Source organism: Schistocerca cancellata, unplaced genomic scaffold (assembly GCF_023864275.1).
Source record: "Schistocerca cancellata isolate TAMUIC-IGC-003103 unplaced genomic scaffold, iqSchCanc2.1 HiC_scaffold_1073, whole genome shotgun sequence".
NCBI classification, from domain to species: Eukaryota; Metazoa; Arthropoda; class Insecta; order Orthoptera; family Acrididae; genus Schistocerca; species Schistocerca cancellata.
Window position 1 is genome coordinate 17,501 of NW_026047072.1, and position 5,000 is coordinate 22,500.

Below are 5,000 nucleotides of genomic sequence, written 5' to 3' on the forward strand. Positions count from 1 at the left end.
TTTATGGTTAGAACTAGGGCGGTATCTGATCGCCTTCGAACCTCTAACTTTCGTTCTTGATTAATGAAAACATACTTGGCAAATGCTTTCGCTTCTGTTCGTCTTGCGACGATCCAAGAATTTCACCTCTAACGTCGCAATACGAATGCCCCCGCCTGTCCCTATTAATCATTACCTCGGGTTCCGAAAACCAACAAAATAGAACCGAGGTCCTATTCCATTATTCCATGCACACAGTATTCAGGCGGGCTTGCCTGCTTTAAGCACTCTAATTTGTTCAAAGTAAACGTGCCGGCCCACCCAGACACTCAATAAAGAGCACCTTGGTAGGATTTCAACGGGGTCCGCCTCGGGACGCACGAACACGCACGAGGCGGTCGCACGCCTTCGGCTCGCCCCACCGGCAGGACGTCCCACGATACATGCCAGTTAAACACCGACGGGCGGTGAACCAACAGCGTGGGACACAAATCCAACTACGAGCTTTTTAACCGCAACAACTTTAATATACGCTATTGGAGCTGGAATTACCGCGGCTGCTGGCACCAGACTTGCCCTCCAATAGATACTCGTTAAAGGATTTAAAGTGTACTCATTCCGATTACGGGGCCTCGGATGAGTCCCGTATCGTTATTTTTCGTCACTACCTCCCCGTGCCGGGAGTGGGTAATTTGCGCGCCTGCTGCCTTCCTTGGATGTGGTAGCCGTTTCTCAGGCTCCCTCTCCGGAATCGAACCCTGATTCCCCGTTACCCGTTACAACCATGGTAGGCGCAGAACCTACCATCGACAGTTGATAAGGCAGACATTTGAAAGATGCGTCGCCGGTACGAGGACCGTGCGATCAGCCCAAAGTTATTCAGAGTCACCAAGGCAAACGGACCGGACGAGCCGACCGATTGGTTTTGATCTAATAAAAGCGTCCCTTCCATCTCTGGTCGGGACTCTGTTTGCATGTATTAGCTCTAGAATTACCACAGTTATCCAAGTAACGTGGGTACGATCTAAGGAACCATAACTGATTTAATGAGCCATTCGCGGTTTCACCTTAATGCGGCTTGTACTGAGACATGCATGGCTTAATCTTTGAGACAAGCATATGACTACTGGCAGGATCAACCAGGGAGCTGCGTCAACTAGAGCTGAGCAGCCGGCCGCCCGGGAGTGTGTCCCAGGGGCCCGCGCGAACACGCAAGCGTCCGCTCAATTATTCTGCAAACAGGAGGAGGCTGAGCTCCCCTGCACAATACACCTCGAAACCCTCTCAGGTCCCGGCGGCGCGCAGCGCCGTCCTAAGTACTTGGTCGGGTTCGAGAGAGGCGCAATCGCCCGGAGTTAGGCGAGTAGACGCTTTAGGTGCGACCACCCGTGCTCCCAACTGAGCTTGCCGCTGCCGACAGAGGCCCGGGAGCGTGCTGTCGTGGCATTGCCGGCGGGAGACAACACGCGCCACCTACGGTGACCGGCAGCTCCAACGCCAGCGCCACAGAAGGGCAAAGGCCCCACGTGGGTGCCGAAGCGAACTCTCCCAGCACAGCGCACGTGCCAACACGTCTGCACAACTGCGATACAAACCACCAGCGAGAACCGCTGGGGCGACCGAGCAGCAGACGGCGTCGCGGCGCCGAGTGCCGGGCGGCGGCGCATCCTCAACGCACACAGTCCTCAGTCGGACCAGCACACTGCAGATGTCCACCGCGCTTCGCACCGGGCCCGCGAGGACCCACTTTGGCCGCCCGGCGCCGCGCGCAGGGTGCCCCGGCGCGCAGCTGCGCCGCCTGCCGCGTCCGTCGGCCGGCGCGCCTGCCACTGGGCGCCCCCACCAGCCGGCTGTAGCGCGTGCGCCCACGCACCGCGCGGCCAGCACGCCGGGCGGCCCCCCCTCACCGGCCGGGGACGGTCCCACCCAGCCACCGCCGCGTATCGCTTCACACACAGATTTGCCCTTACTGATTTACCTCCAGCAACAACAACCGCACCACAATGGGTTTACCAGTTGTTCATTTGCGTTGCGTCACGTCACCAGCAAACGTAGACGTCCATCCCAGTTTGCAAATGCAACGATTATTGCATACCTGTCTGTTAGGTGTCACGACACACTACGTCTGCCCACATACACGCAACAAAATGTGCACGACTAGAGAACACGTGGGAGGTGGCCCCCTACGTATGCGATGTCCATTACGAGACCGACTGTCAACCAGCATCTGTACCATGTCGCAGATGTGGAACGCGGTGCACCATGCTATCACACTGTGTGAGAAGAGACGACTACGTTTGAATACACGCGCCACTACATCAACAGACGGCTCATGCTGATCGCCATCCAGGGCGTCCGTTACTCCCACACGTCTCTATGGCGTACCACACTGCAATGTAGCTGTTATGGGGAGACGGCACGTGGCTGAGTGCACAACATTTGGACCGTATGGTTCGCTGTTGTTGGGCGCAGTCGTACGGTCACACATGTGCCACAGCGTATCATTCAGTACATACGGACCTATGTGCAGTACAATGTGAGGATTAAGCTTACGATATCAGCGGACAGTGGACACAGGCCGTACCACGACGTAGACTGAGCGCTTCGACATGCGAATGCCAGTGAACAGCTGCGAAGGGCATTGAACACGCAAGCACCTGAACGACCAGCGTGCGAAGGCAGGGTGGAGGGGGGGGGGGCGATGTACATCCTGCAGTTGTCCACATTACAGTGTACAGCGGGAGCATGTAAAAAGTAAGCAACACTTGCGAAGTGTTCAACATGAAACGACACACAAGAGGGTGGGCGGTGCGAGTAGCGAACTATATTCAGAGGGTTGTGGTTAGACAACACTAGATTAATGTAACGTGTCATATGCCAATTACAGAGCAGGTTAAGGCACAACGTGGGTTAGGTTAAGGCACAACGTGGGTTAGGTTAAGGCACAACGTGGGTTAGGTTAAGGCACAACGTGGGTTAGGTTAAGGCACAACGTGGGTTAGGTTAAGGCACAACGTGGGTTAGGTTAAGGCACAACGTGGGTTAGGTTAAGGCACAACGTGGGTTAGGTTAAGGCACAACGTGTGGTTAGGTTAAGGCACAACGTGGGTTAGGTTAAGGCACAACGTGGGTTAGGTTAAGGCACAACGTGGGTTAGGTTAAGGCACAACGTGGTTAGGTTAAGGCACAACGTGGGTTAGGTTAAGGCACAACGTGGGTTAGGTTAAGGCACAACGTGGGTTAGGTTAAGGCACAACGTGGGTTACGTTAAGGCACAACGTGGGTTACGTTAAGGCACAACGTGGGTTACGTTAAGGCACAACGTGGGTTACGTTAAGGCACAACGTGGGTTACGTTAAGGCACAACGTGGGTTACGTTAAGGCACAACGTGGGTTACGTTAAGGCACAACGTGGGTTACGTTAAGGCACAACGTGGGTTAGGTTAAGGCACAACGTGGGTTAGGTTAAGGCACAACGTGGGTTAGGTTAAGGCACAACGTGGGTTAGGTTAAGGCACAACGTGGGTTACGTTAAGGCACAACGTGGGTTACGTTAAGGCACAACGTGGGTTACGTTAAGGCACAACGTGGGTTACGTTAAGGCACAACGTGGGTTACGTTAAGGCACAACGTGGGTTACGTTAAGGCACAACGTGGGTTACGTTAAGGCACAACGTGTGTTAGGTTAAGGCACAACGTGGGTTAGGTTAAGGCACAACGTGGGTTAGGTTAAGGCACAACGTGGGTTACGTTAAGGCACAACGTGGGTTACGTTAAGGCACAACGTGGGTTACGTTAAGGCACAACGTGGGTTACGTTAAGGCACAACGTGGGTTACGTTAAGGCACAACGTGGGTTACGTTAAGGCACAACGTGGGTTACGTTAAGGCACAACGTGGGTTACGTTAAGGCACAACGTGTGTTAGGTTAAGGCACAACGTGGGTTAGGTTAAGGCACAACGTGGGTTAGGTTAAGGCACAACGTGGGTTAGGTTAAGACACAAATTGCGTTACAAATTGCGTTACATTGCGGTACAAATTGCGTTACATTGCGGTACAAATTGCGTTACATTGCGGTACAAATTGCGTTACAAATTTGGTTAGGTTAAGGTGCAAAATGGGTTGGATTACAGTACACAACATGGTAAGAGATAGTGTGTTTGGGGGGGGGGGGGGGGGGCAGGTTCGTTGGTAGTGATCATTGTAAGTGAATGTCTGAGGCAGCGTCAGTATGTCACAGCAGTTCTGTCTCGTCAGGATGCGCTTTTCGCTCGTGACTGGAGGCGCGCCGCGTCTGTGGTTGCGGCAAGGGAGTGGCAGACCTGTGTGATTCATTCCTGCCATTGTTTCTGTGCCGTAACAGGAGGCAGTGTGGTGGTGTTGGGTGCACCCCTGTGTAGGACATGTGTGGGTGTTGGTGGCTTATCTGAGCAATTGTGGATGTTGGACGGGTGGGATATTCTATTTTATAATTGGACCCCCTGGTGTGGTTATCATAGTGTGGATGGTGTACTGTGGCGGAGAGGATGCACCGGACGTTGGTCCATGCTGGTGCTTACATATCGTATCTGTGTCTGTTACAGGCAGAGAGTAATGTGTGATGGAGTGTCTCGCTGAGGTGTGGTTCATATTGTGTGCACAGACTTACAGCATGTATAGGGACAGCGGGAATTTGGCATATTGGATATAACTCGTCATGAAACGCAAGATATAGGGGTGGATTGCAACGTACGAGTGCGGGAAGAGTCCGCCGTTCATCCGCTTGGGTTGCGATTTGGGCGGTTGGGGTGGGGCACGTGCGGGTGCGGGTGGAGTGATTGTCGGTTGACTACTTCGTGCGACGCAGGCACTGGCGTTCGGGTTCCTGTGGTGGACAGATGATGCAGGCTTTGTGGGTGGCGTCGAAAAATGGGTACTGTGGGACCTAGCGATGTCGTAGTCGGGGTGGCGTCTCATAGATGGCGGTATCGTCGGTGCAGCAGGTCATGTTTCGGGAGACTTGCAGATGGCGGTATTTAGTT

The 5,000-nt window shown here is 53.9% G+C and overlaps 1 non-coding gene across 1 annotated transcript in view; it reads right to left on the reverse strand.

Annotated features, from left to right (window-relative positions):
- The window catches only part of LOC126151596 (small subunit ribosomal RNA), a 1,909-nt gene extending 784 nt beyond the window's left edge, over positions 1–1,125 (reverse strand). The window contains exon 1 of the ribosomal RNA XR_007532048.1: positions 1–1,125. This exon is cut by the window's left edge and continues 784 nt beyond it. This is a non-coding gene — a ribosomal RNA (small subunit ribosomal RNA).
- Between the last annotated feature and the right edge of the window lie 3,875 nt (positions 1,126–5,000).